This window comes from Hemiscyllium ocellatum, chromosome 14 (assembly GCF_020745735.1).
Source record: "Hemiscyllium ocellatum isolate sHemOce1 chromosome 14, sHemOce1.pat.X.cur, whole genome shotgun sequence".
NCBI lineage: Eukaryota > Metazoa > Chordata > Chondrichthyes > Orectolobiformes > Hemiscylliidae > Hemiscyllium > Hemiscyllium ocellatum.
The window spans coordinates 26976328-26989979 of record NC_083414.1 but is presented as its reverse complement, the minus strand read 5'-3'; the positions used below and the strand labels follow the sequence as shown (position 1 = coordinate 26989979).

General features: G+C 43.0%; 1 protein-coding gene across 1 annotated transcript in view; it reads left to right on the top strand.

Moving 5' to 3' along the window:
- Nucleotides 1-427: 427 nt before the first annotated feature.
- The window catches only part of raf1b (Raf-1 proto-oncogene, serine/threonine kinase b), a 101931-nt gene continuing 88706 nt past the window's right edge, over nucleotides 428-13652 (top strand). Inside the window, exon 1 of the mRNA XM_060835539.1 lies at nucleotides 428-758. The gene's annotated coding sequence lies outside the window, so the exon portion shown is untranslated. The remainder of the gene's footprint in view (nucleotides 759-13652) is intronic.

The following is a 13652-nucleotide window of genomic DNA, read 5'->3' as shown; positions in this document are numbered from 1 at the left end:
GTGGAATTTCACTTGCTATTTGCAGAGCACTGTCCCCTAAGCCTGGCAACGTGCTGATGATGGCTGTAAATCCAATATCTTATTTCAACTGCCTGGCGTCTTCCAAACACTCATTTCTCAACTCTGGAGCAACAGAGAGAAAACTTTAATTTACTTTTTCAATCAATTTACCAAATGCTACATCTTCCTCTGACTCATACTCTGATTCAATTCTAAATTCCTTTTTGTCTTCCGCGTGAGGTAGACTTTTATTATTCTGTGCCCCTCTCCAAGGGGGCTGGGGAACTTTTTGGTAATTGTGCTTCTCTCACGAAAAATAATGCCAGAGCCAGTGAACCGATTGTGGCTTTTAGATAAGCTAGATGCAGTGCGTTGTGTATGTGTGCCGGAGCAGGTATTTTAGCTTACATGCAAAAGGGGTGGGGGAGGCGAGTTTGCAGGCTCTCTCAAATGGTTTGAGAGGATGACCATTCTCCGAGGTTGGAATCGCGAATATCCTAGCTCTCCCGGCATCCTGCACGCAGGGGCTGCGGTGTGAACAGAGCCTGTGATCGCAGCGGTTGGCCAGAGTGTGGGAATCTGTGTGCAAGTGGGGGAATATGATGATGTCAGCGGGCGACAAGTTTCTCGCTTAGTTATGGCGGAGGTCAACTTGAGAGAGTTGGCTAACCTTCGGATTTCCAACACGGCAGCGGGGATCGGCGGCGAGTCTTCGCCCGGCTCCCTCGACCTTTAAAGGGACAGCGATCGGTGAAAGAGTGAGTGCACCGGCAAAGGGTTAAAGCCGCCGTTTGTTCCCTGTTGTCTGCTTTTACTTTGTTGTTGGCTGTTCCTGGTGGCTGTCCCTATTTGCAGGAGGGCCCAAAGCGCCGAGCCTTTTCGGCTGGTCCCAAAATACCTTTTAAGTTTTCTTTTTCCCCCATCCCTGCTTCTCTCGATCCGAAAGGCGTAAGGCCGTTTCCCACTTGGCGGAACTCGGCAGCGACCATTGTAGAAGTTGTGTGTGCAGACATTGTGCAGTGTCCCGGAGTGTGCAGGGTCAGCTGCTGCCTTCTCCTCCGTTACACTTAACTCGACCTATTGTGTGCTCACATCTTTTCCTTACAAAATTCACCGAGTTCGGAGTTGGGGTGGAGGCGGGCGGATGGTTGGAGGAAGTAAACTTTGAATATTTTGAGGGGCAGAGAGAGAGAATCGTCTGCTTTGAGTGCAGATGTTTATTCGAGCAGAAATATCGTCAACGCACGCCGGGGCTTCATTCGGTTCAAAACCCCAAAATCTCGCCAGTCACCCAACTCCAGAGGGTTGTCACTCTCGCTAACTAACCTGCTCTGTGACTGTGAGAAGGTTTACTTGTTTCAATCACCAGAGAGAATTCACGCGTGTCCCTAAACCACTAACATACAGGCAGGGTGGTGGTGGTGGTCTGTCTGTATGTGCGTGTTTGCGGGGTGGGTGGGGTTGTGAATTTTCACCCATATGTGCAGGCAAGTAGTTCTGTTGTGCGAGGCTTCTACGAGGGGAAACACCCATTCTGGAAATAAACTCCAGACGTAGGGATCCTTTCATACTAATCGTTCATTAACTAGTAATCTTTGGGTGTGAACCTGGATCATCCAGATCGAAGTTTGATAATGGCAGTACGGTATCATTCTTTTGATCACTAGGAGCCAGACTTCCTTGAAACTGCCGAAGTATCTCTAAGCTTTTTTTTTGTTGAAGGCAGAAGTTCAGTCAGAAGGCCCACAAAACATTACATCAGTATAAATGTTAGTGTCTATCCATCCCTCTCCTCTCCCATGCTATCGATTCATATTATATTAAACAATACATTGTTATAAGAGTTTCCTGACACCAATGATAACTTCAAGCAAAACATTTTTGAACCATTGCTACTTGTTGCTATATCCAGTTTAGTACGTTGTCCTTTTAAAAATAAGAAAATATTGCTTGCTTTTCAGGCGATGTGCTGCTAATTGGCTACTAGCACTTCCTCCGTTCAGGAGCATTGCTTGCAATTGAGATACTTATATTTGGTAAATACGGTTTTCTGGTATATACACTAAAAAAACTGAATGTATTATCACCTGGTGTGAAGGTAGCACAGTAAATACTAAAGCATATGTAGGACTAAATGGTTTTCATTGACAAAACCATAGATTGAGAATGGTGTACCTTTTTGTTTTTGCAAACTGAAAGTACTGGAATACATATCTCCTAGAAATGACCCAAACCTGTTTCAGTTTTGGGAATCTGTAGAGTGTCCGTGTTGATTCAGGCATCTGTTTGATAAGCCAGTCAGGAGGTAACACTGAAAGGTATGGTGTCATATGACTATCACAGTGACATTCCAATTTTTGTCTGTAATGATCCCCAGGGGGCACTTTTCTAAATGGGTGTAGGACTGTTGAATGCTGTGTGCACAATGGACTATCTCCCACACACTCCTACTACTATCTGTGGGTTTGTATAAGAAAGCATTTTGTAATTGGCATGTTTTACTTGTGAATGAACTATCAGCAATCTTGGATAACATCATCTATCAGACAAGGAACTATTAGAGGACAATACAAAGAGTTCTACTGTGTTTTGTGCTGTTGATCTGGCAAGCAATCTGTATGCAACAGCCTAAAATACACCACCAATTCTGATGCTGTCCTTGCTTAAATATTTGAGAATGGAACTGCAGAAAGACTGGTATTTCTTTGTGTGACCCTATGAATAGGAGTTACACAAATTTGCACTCAGTTACAGTTCTGTGAATAACGACCCATGAACAACAGTCACTGTTTATGCTGGTCTAGCCTTGGGTAGGTCAGTTGTAGAAATAAGGTCACACTGGGAGAGACCTAGATCGTGACACATAAGTAAATCATGCAGGAATTTGGATATATGTAGAAGTATTTCTTTTACCATAGGTAAGAACTACTGCATACATTAAATAAAAGTCCAAAAATATGCTGCAATGTTCGAATTCGCCTTTCAGACTAGAATGCTGTGTTATTCCCTGGCTGGCTAGATTTATTAGTCAGCAGGTCAGGCAGCATCTGAGGAGCAGGAGGGTTGACATTTCAGGCAGATGCCTTTCATCAGGAGTGATGGGAGGGAAGGGTGGGGGTGGGGGTGGGACTAGTAGTAAGATAGCTGGCAAGGTGATAGGTAGAGGGGCATGGATAGGGTACATAGACAAGGTCTTTTCCCTGGGGATGGGGAGTCCAGAACAAGAGGGCATAGGTTTAGGATGAGAGGGAAAAAAATGTGAAAGTAAAATTAAAAATATATGAATAGGAAGACTTTAGAGGGCCAAGTGATGGCAAATGGGACTAGATTAGTTTAGGATATCTGGTTGGCATGGACAAGTTGACTGAAAGGTCTGTTTCCATGCTGTACATCTCTATGACTCTAGGTTCTGGTGGGGGGTGACTGTGATAGGTCATTGGGGAGGGTGGAGCAGATAGATGGGAAGGAAGATGGACAGGTAAAGAAGGCATCTGCAACTGCAATCCTCACTTTCTCCTAAATTTATTAGTCGACTAATTGTGTTTATAACTTTTGATCAGTACCCATGGTAGGCTTATGCGGAAAGTCAGGAGGCATGGGATAGTGGGAAATTTGGCCAGTTGGATAGAGAATTGGCTAACCGGTCGAAGTCAGAGAGTGGTGGTAGATGGTAAATATTCAGCCTGGAGCCCAGTTACAAGTGAAGTTCTGCAGGGATCAGTTCTGGGTCCTCTGCTGTTTGTAATTTTTATTAATGACTTGGAAGAGGGAGTCAAAGGGTGGGTCAGTAAATTTGTAGATGATACGAAGATTGGTGGAGTTGTGGATAGTGAGGAGGGCTGTTGTCAGCTGTAAAGGGACTTAAATATGATACAGAGATGGGCTGAGGAGTGGCAGATGGAGTTCAACCCTGTCAAGTGTGAGGCTGTCCATTTTGGAAGGACAAATAAGAATGCGGAATACAGGGTTAACGGTAGGATTCTTAGTAAGGTGGAGGAGCAGAGGGATCTTGGGATCTATGTTCATAGCTCTTTGAAATTGCCACTCAGGTGGATAGAGCTTGTAAGAAGGCCTATGGTGTATTAGCGTTCATGAGCAGAGGGATTGAATTCAAGAGTCGTGAGGTGATGTTGCAGCTGTACAGGACCTTGGTAATGCCACATTTGGAGTACTGTGTGCAGTTCTGGTTGCCTCACTTTAGGAAAGATGTGGAAGCTTTGGAGAGGGTGCAGAGGAGATTTACCAGGATGTTGCCTGGAATGGAGAGTAGGTCGTACGAGGATAGGTTGAGAGTGCTAGGCCTTTTCTCATTGGAACGGTGAAGGATGAGGGGTGACTTGATAGAGGTTTATAAGATGATCAGGGGAATAGATAGAGTAGACAGTCAGAGACTTTTTCCCCAGGTACAACAGAGTGTTACAAGGGGACATAAGTTTAAGGTGAAGGGTGGAAGGTATGGGGGGGATGTCAGGGGTAGGTTCTTTACCCAGAGAGTGGTGGGGGCATGGAATGCACTGCCTGCGGGAGTGGAAGAGTCAGAATCATTGGTGACCTTTAAGCGGCAATTGGATAGGTACATGGATAGGTGCTTAAGCTACGACAAATGTTAGGCACAACGTTGTGGGCCGAAGGGCCTGTTCTGTGCTGTATTGTTCTATGTTCTATGTTCAATCTAGCACTTGTAAAAGAGGAATTCTTGGTATTCTAGCAAGCACAGGAGTTTAAGAAGGCAAGACTATAGTGGGTGAAGGCACTGGGATGGGGAAAGTCCAGAACTAGAGGACATAGGTTTAGCATGAGAGGGGAACGATTTAAAAGGCACACAAGGGGCAACTTTTTCATGCAGAGAGTGGTTTGTGCATGAAATGAGCTGCCAGAGCAAGTGGTGGAGGCTGGTACAATTACAGCATTTAAAAGGTATCTGGATGAGTGGGTAAATAGGAAGGGTTTAGAGGGATATGGACCAAGTCCTGGCAAATGGGACCGGATTAATTTAGGGTATCTGAGGAGCATGGACAAGTTGGACTGAAGGGTTTGTTTGCCCTACATCTCTACGACTCTATGACTAAAAGTAATAGACAGTTCACAGAGAAGTATTGAGTATGTTCCAAGTCTAGGTGCTTATGGTGAGCAGCAGTTAAGGAATGGCTAAATATGAATTTGAAGTGGAAGATGAAAGCCTTGCAGTTAATTCTGAAGGACATGGCTTGTTAATGAAACCTAAGAGTGATATTGCAAAATTGGGCTTTTATTGTGAGAAAAAGTTGTTGAATCATAGATTGTGAATGCATAAACTTTAGGCTGGAATGAATAATTTAGGATCACGGTTGCCAAACTGCTGAAATGAAATAATTGACCAACAGAGAGTTTTTATTATTGGAAACCTGGAAGTAAATGGAACACATGATTATGATTCTTACCAAATTTGAACATTATTCTGTGAAGTCATTATATTTCCATTTATAGCTGATAGAGTAGTGTTTCTGCCAATGTTGCATACCCGGTTTGACATGTGATGGTATATTTTTAGTTCTGTACAGTACATGGTATCACATGTCAATAGTTCAGAGCCTATTGTTTATAATAAAGTGACTATCAATTGCCACTGTGTTGTGTAGTTCTGTTTTCAGAGAATAGTTCCTTTTTCACATCTGTTATTTTCTGTAATTATCAGATTGATAAAGCTGTTTTGGAGTAATTAGAGTTATAGAGTTAAAAAGCACAGAAACAGACCCTTTGGTGGGACTGTGTTTTCCAAGTTACATAATCCCATCTTTCACCTTTATTTACTCCTGTCTTTCACCAAAACAGATTTAGGCTCATCCAAAACAGCACTGTCTGTATCCTAACTCTCACATCATCCCTATGCTTGCTGAATTAGGTTTGCTGACTGGTAAAAACATTGACTGTAGATGCTGGAAACCAGATTCTGGATTAGAGTGGTGCTGGAAAAGCACAGCAGTTCAGGCAGCATCCGAGGAGCAGGGAAATCGATGTTTCAGGCAAATACCTGGGGACATTCTTATTGTTGTTTTCAAATGCTTCTATTGTTTCACTGCTCTCTCTAACCTCCTTGAGTTCTATAGCCTTCCGAGAACTGTTGCCAGCTCTGGCCTCCTATCCATTCCCATTCTCTGTACCTCGTTCATTTGTGATGTGTCTTTAGCTTTTTAGATCATAAGCTAGTGAATTCCCACCCTAAATCTCTCCACACCTCCCATTCATTTAGATCCTTCCCAATGAGCAAATTTTTTGTTGTCTGTACAAATGATTGCTTTCATCCTTGTTTCCAAATTCCTCTATGAACTTGTCTTTCCCTAACTTTGTAATCTTCTTCAACCCCACAACCGCCTGAGATATCTGAGCTCTTCTAATTTTGGTCTCTTACGCACTCCCCATTATAATTCCTCCATCATTGGTGGCCATGCCTTCAGTTGTCTAAATCAGCAGCACTGGAAATCTCTCCCTGCACTTCTGTGTCTCCACTTTCCTTTGTTAATGCTTTTCTTAACACCTCCCTCTTTGACCAAACTCTTGGTGATCTGGTGCAATAGTGTTTGTAGATTGGTCTAATACATTGTTTACTAATGTACTGCGAAGTGTGTTAGGGCATCTAATTATGCCTAAAATATTAAATATATATATTTAAGTTGTTTGTTATTATTCTGTGTTTGATTACACTTTAGAAAAGGGCCTTGGGATGTTTTATTTCAGTAAAGGTATTAAATGAAAGTTGCTATTGTTCAATTTTTGTATATCTCATGAGCTCTGGTTACTGTGTAGGAATAGGAACCAAAATAGGAAACAAAGGAAAACAAACTTTTGTTTTAACATTGAGGATGGTAAATTTATAATGACACCGTGTTGTAATCTTGAAAGAGTTTGGAAGAGCAACAGAGCCTCAATTTTTCAGGTAGTAAAATACTGGCTGTCATCCAGAGGAATGACTGGAACAATTGAGAGATTTAGTTATATACTTTGAACATTGTTAGATGCGTAAATTTCTTAATGGTTCCTTTTGAGTTCTGGATTGTTTTTGATGAGTACATGTGAAGTTTTTCCTTGTAATAGTGATACAAGAACCAAAAAAGTTATATAAAATCACATGCAGAGAAGGTAAAGCATGGTTTTATGACAAGATTGAAATGTTCTGTTAAACGTTTTAAATGACTTGTATCAGTTTTTACTGCTGTGGCTTTTTATTGCATTCTTCTGGGTAATTTTGTACCTCTTTAATAGATTGGAATGTTTCTGTTATCGGAGCTTTAAGCTTACGTTGTTCACAGGTTATCACGTGTCCTGCAAACTTACCCAGCAATGTTTTTCTCCTGATCAATTAGAATAAAAACATGATTGTACACCTTTGAAATGGGGTCAGGCTGCAAATGTACAAGCACATGTAGCTGAAGCTTAGTATCACTGAAAGTGATGGTTGTATCAGAGTATCAGGAATACTTCATATGAAATGTGATTTTTAAGTTTGAAAAGAATATTTGACATCTTGCATTGGCACTGTGACACAGTGGTTAGCACTGCTGCCTCACAGGGTTCTATTCCACCCTCAGGCGACTGTGTGGAGTTTGCACATTCTCCCTGGGTCTGTGTGGGTTTCCTCCAGGTGCTCCTGCTTTCTTCCACAGTGCAAAAGATATGCAAGTTAGGTGGATGTGCAGGCTAGGAGGATTAGTGATGGGAAATGCAAGGTTGCAGGGAAACAGTAGAGGGATGGCTAAAAGACAGGAGTGGAAGTAAGGCCATTCGGCCCATCAAGTCCACTCCGCCATTCAATTATGGCTGATGGGCATTTCAACTCCACTTACCAGCGTTCTCCCTGTAGTCTTTAATTCCTCGAGACAACAAGAATCTATCAGTCTCTGCCTTGAGGACATTTAGCGTCCCGGCTCCACTGCACTCCGTGGCAATGAATTCTACAGGCCCACCGCCCTCTGGCTGAAGAAATGTCTCTGCATTTGTGTTCTGAATTGACCCCCTCTAATTCTAAGGCTGTATCCACGGGTCCTAGTCTCCTCGCCTAATGGAAACAATTTCCTAGCGTCCACCCTTTCCAAGCCATGTATTATCTTGTACGTCTCTATTAAGTCTCCCCTTAATCTTCTAAACTCCAATGAATACAATCCCAGGATCCTCAGCCGTTCCTCATATGTTAGACCTACCATTCCAGGGATCATCCGTGTGAATCTCCGCTGGACACGTTCCAGTGCCAGTATGTCCTTCCTGAGGTGTGGGGACCAAAACTGGACCCAGTACTCCAAATGGGGCCTAACCAGAGCTTTATAAAGTCTTAGTAGCACATCGCTGATTTTATATTCCAACCCTCTTGAGATAAGTGACAACATTGCGTTCGCTTTCTTAATCAGACTCAACCTGCATGTTTACCTTTAGAGAATCCTCGACTAGCACTCCCAGATCCCTTTGTACTTTGGTTTTACTAATTTTCTCACCGTTTAGAAAGTAGTCTATGCTTTTATTCTTTCTGCCAAAAAAAGACCTCGCATTTGCTCACGTTGAATTCCATCAGCCATTTCCTAGACCACTCTCCCAAACTGTCTAGATCCTTCTGTAGCCTCCCCACTTCTTCAGTACTACCTTCCTGTCCACCTAACTTCGTATCATCGGCAAACTTCGCTAGAATGCCCCCAGTCCCTTCATCCAAACCATTAATATATAATATGAACAGCTGTGGCCCCAACACTGAACCCTGCCGGACACTGCTCGTCACCGGCTGCCATTCCGAATAAGAACCTTTTATCCCAACTCTCTGCCTTTTGTCAGACAGCCAATCCTCAATCCATCCCAGTAGCTCACCTCGAACACCATGGGCCCTCACCTTGCTCAGCAGCCTCCCGTGTGGCACCTTATCAAAGACGTTTTGAAAGTCTAGATAGACCACATCCACTGGGTTTCCCTGGTCTAACCTACTTGTCACCTCTTCAAAGAATTCCAACAGGTTTGTCAGGCATGACCTCCCTTTACTAAATCCATGTTTTCTTGTTCTAATCAGACTCTGCTCTTCTAAGAATTTAGAAACCTCATCCTTAATGATGGATTCTAGAATTTTACCAACAACCGAGGTTAGGCTAATTGGCCTATAATTTTCCATCTTTTGTTTTGATCCTTTCTTGAACAACAGCCATCTTCCAATCATCCGGGACCTTTCCTGACTCCAGTGACTCTTGAAAGATCTCAACCAATGCCTCCGCTATTTCCTCAACCACCTCTCTCAGAACTCTAGGGTGTATCCCATCGGGGCCAGGAGATTTATCAATTTTAAGACTTTTTAACTTTTCTAGCACTGTCTCTTTTGTAATGGCAACCATACTCCACTCAGCCCCCTGACTCCCTTTAATTGTTGGGATATTACTCATGTCTTCCACTGTGAAAACTGACGCAAAGTACTTGTTAAGTTCTCCTGCTATTTCCTTATCTCCCATCACAAGGCTTTCTGCATCAGTTTGAAGTGGCCCAATGTCTACTTTTGCCTGTCGTTTGTTTCTTATGTACTGAAAGAAACTTTTACTATCATTTCTAATATTACTGGCTAGCCTACCTTCATATTTGATCCTCTCATTTCTTATTACTCTCTTTGTTATCCTCTGTTTGTTTTTGTAGCCTTCCCAATCTTCTGATTGGTGGGATGCTCTTTGGAGGACCGGTGTGGACACAGTCGGCCTGCTTCCACACTGTAGGGCTTCTATGATTCTATGATATGCAACTATTATGTATGTAAACCTCAATAGTGAGTCTGGGAACATCACCTCTTTGGCCCCATACGAGGTTCCATAGGACTGGAGAATGGCGAGTGTTGTTCCTTTGTTTAAGAAGGGAAACAAGAGATAATCCAGGTCATTACAGGCCAGTAAGCCTGATGTCAGTGGTGGGAAAGCTGTTGGAGAAAATGCTGAGAGACAGGATTTATTCACATTTGGAAGTGAATGGACTTGCCAAAAGGTAGCATGGGGTTATGCGGGGAAAGTCATGTCTCACCAACTAGATTGGGTTTTTTGAGGAGGTGACAAGAATGATTGACGAGGGAAAGGCAGTGGATGTTGTCTACATGGACTTTAGTAAGGCACTTGATAAGTATCTCATGGCAGGCTGGTACAAAAGATAGAGTCTCATGGGATCTGGGATGAGCTGTCTAGATGGACATAAAACTGACTTGGTCATAAAAGACAAAGCATAGTGGTAGAATGGTGCTTTTCAGAAAGGAGATCCGCAGGGATCAGTGTTGCAACCTTTGTTGTTTATAATGTCTAAATGATTTGCAGGAAAATGTAGGTTGTCTGATTAAGTTTGCAGATAACACCAAAATTGGTGGAGTTGCAGATAGTGAAGAGGATTGTCAAAGGATACATGGGATGCAGATAGATTGCAAATACAGGCAGAGAAATGGCAAATTAGTTTAATACAGACAAAGACAAGGTGATGCATTTTAGAAGATCAAATTCAGATATGAAATATATAATAAATGGCAGAACCTTTAGGAGCTTTGACATACAGAGGGATCTGGGCATACAGTTCCACAGATCCCTGGAAGTGGCAAGACAGATGGATAAGGTGATCAGGAAGGCATACATCACACTCATCTTCATTGGCCGGAGCATTGAATATAAAAGTTAGTAAACTATGTTAAGCTGTATAAAATTTAGTTAGGTCACATTAGGTCACATATTGCATGCATTACTGGTTGCCACACTACCAGAAGAATGTGAATGCTTTGGAGAGGATGCAGAGAAGGTTTGCCCAGATGCTGCAGGCCTGGTCTGTAGGGTTTTAGTTATGAGGAGAGGTTGGGTAAACTCGGGTAGTTTTCACTGGAAAGACAGAGGCTGAGGCTCTGATAGAGTTCTCCAAAACTATGGAAAGCATTGGTAAGGTGGATAGTCAGAAGCTTTTTCCCTGGATGGAATGGTCAACTACAAAAGCCACAGGTTCAAAGTGAGAGGGGGAAGGTTTAGGGTGGAAGTGCAGGGAAAAGTTTTCAAACAGAAGGCGGTGGGTGCCTGGAATGCGCTGACAGTGGAGGTGGTGGAAACAGGCATATAAGCAATGTTTAAGGTGTATCTTGATAGTCACATGAATGGGAAGCAAACAGAAGGGTAGACACCGTATATGGGCAATAAGTAACGGTTCTAAATTAGGGCTAGGAATCAGCACAGTTTGGGCCAAAGGGCCTGTTCCTGTGCTGCATTGTATGTATCACCACTGGCATGAAACTGCCCTCACTGGAGTGCAATGCACATGCACTCATGAACAAACATCAAAGTGACCACTGTGGTTGATTTCCCTGCCCTAGACAAGGTTTGCTGAGGGCAGGTTTAGCTCCCTTTTCCCCCAAACCATTGTCCTAGTGGAAATCAACTGATGCAGCATAGCCCTAAGTTTGGAATTGTTAGACTCGTCTGGCCATTTGGCTCCATTACCTGCTGGATAAGATTTTGAGATGCTAATAGAGAGATCGTAAATGTAATGAAGAATGAAATGTAGATTGCTGAGATTAACTTAATACTTCTGTCTTGAAATGGGAATTTTATTCATCTTATTCTCACTCCTTACTTGTATTGTCTTGAAGGTGCTGCTTTATGCTTTATAAGTTAGTAGTCATTGCTCGAGTGCTTTTTCTTAGTTTGGGAGCTTAATCAATAGTTAGTTTGATGGTCAGGTAATCTATCATACTGAGACACAGTTTGCGAGCAGAAGCTCAGCCTGAGCAATTTTCTTTCACTTAGCTCGTCCTGGGATGCTGAAGCCAACTTCTGCATCATCACTGCTGCTCTAAGTCTGGCTGAGTCAGTAAGAAAGCAAAATATCAAACCTTAATCTTCTGTACAGCTTTTGAAAATTTGTTTGCTGTAGAGCCTTTAACATGCTAAAATGGCCTGAGACTTTGCAGAAATGTTGTCAGCCTAACTTGACACAAGAAGATGCTGGTTGGATTGCTGGATGATAAGTTATCTTCAGCTGGGACCTCCCAGTTGACTGCACCATCAAATTAAGGATAAGAGGCAAGTTCTTGAAACATGCCCAATCAGAGATTAACGCTTTGAGAAGGATGGCACCTCCAGTAGAAGGGATGGACATTCTTTCAGCAGAAAGGACTGCATGATAATGCCTCAAAATGGAAGTGTCACTGGAAATATATGTAACATTTCAGAAATAAAGATTCAAAGCTGGTAGCTCCAAATGGTTGGGGCACCAGTGAGGCCTTCCCTGCCAGTGACACTAGCATTGGACTGTGGAGCCTCCTAGTCCAAAGATTACCTGGCCTGCTGCCAAGCGTCTGCTCCATGCAACCACCAGACTCTGCACATGACAGAAGACATCTCCAATATCAGGAAGATATGATTGGAGCCCTCTCTGTTGCCCTCATTAAGTTCTAATGGATGATTATTGACTATTGGACATGGATACACTGCTCATTCTCATCCAGCTCCAGCATGACTTCTTGGAGGCAGGAATGTATCAGGCTGCTGACCCAGCACCCTTATTTACAGGTCCTGAATTCAAATCCTGAATTCTGTGGGATGGGGAACAGTGGATTTGGATAGATTACAAAAAGGAGGTAGGTTTTAAGAAGGTTCCTAAATGAGGAGATAGATGCTGAGATGGTTAGAAAGGAATTTCAGAGTTTAGGACCTGGATAGCTGATGACCCGACAGGAGGCTAAGCAAGACCAGAAGTAGAGTCGAGAATGGGATGCAGGAAACTTACTCGAAATGTTGATTTTCCTGCGCTTCGGATGCTGCCTGACCTGCTGTGCTTTTCCAGCACCACACTCTCGAATCTAATCTCCAGCATCTGCGGTCCCCACTTTTGCCTATGACCAGAAGTAAGCCATTCAGCCCAAGGATTCTGCTCTACCATTTCATGAAATCATGACTGATCTGATAATCTGCAACTCCACTTTCCTGCCATTTTCCCCATTACTCTTGATTCACTTACAATTAAAATCTGTCTATCTCAGTCTCGAGGTACTCAACATCAATAGCCTTCCATGATAAGGAATTCCACAGATTAGCAACTCTTTGAGAGAAGAAATTCCTTATCTCTTGTCTTAAGTGTGCAACCCCCTTATTCTGAGATTATGCCATCTCATCCTAGACTCTCCTGAGGGAAAATAACCTTTCTGCGTCTGTTCTGTCAAGTCCTCTAAGAATTTTGCAGTTTCAGTAAGGCTTTATAAAGCTCTGGTTAGGCCCCATTTGGAGTACTGTGTCCAGTTTTGGTCCCCACACCTCAGGAAGGACATACTGGCACTGGAACGTGTCCAGCGGAGATTCACACAGACGATCCCTGGAATGGCTGGTCTAACATATGAGGAACGGCTGAGGATCCTGGGATTGTATTCATTGGAGTTTAGAAGATTAAGGGGAGACTTAATAGAGACGTACAAGATAATACATGGCTTGGAAAGGGTGGACGCTAAGAAATTGTTTCCATTAGGCGAGGAGACTAGGACCCGTGGACACAGCCTTAAAATTAGAGGGGGTCAATTCAGAACAGAAATGCAGAGATATTTCTTCAGCCAGAGAGTAGTGGACCTGTGGAATTCATTGTCACGGAGTGCAGTGGAGGCCGGGACGCTAGATGTCTTCAAGGCAGAGATTGATAGATTCTTGTTGTCTTGAGGA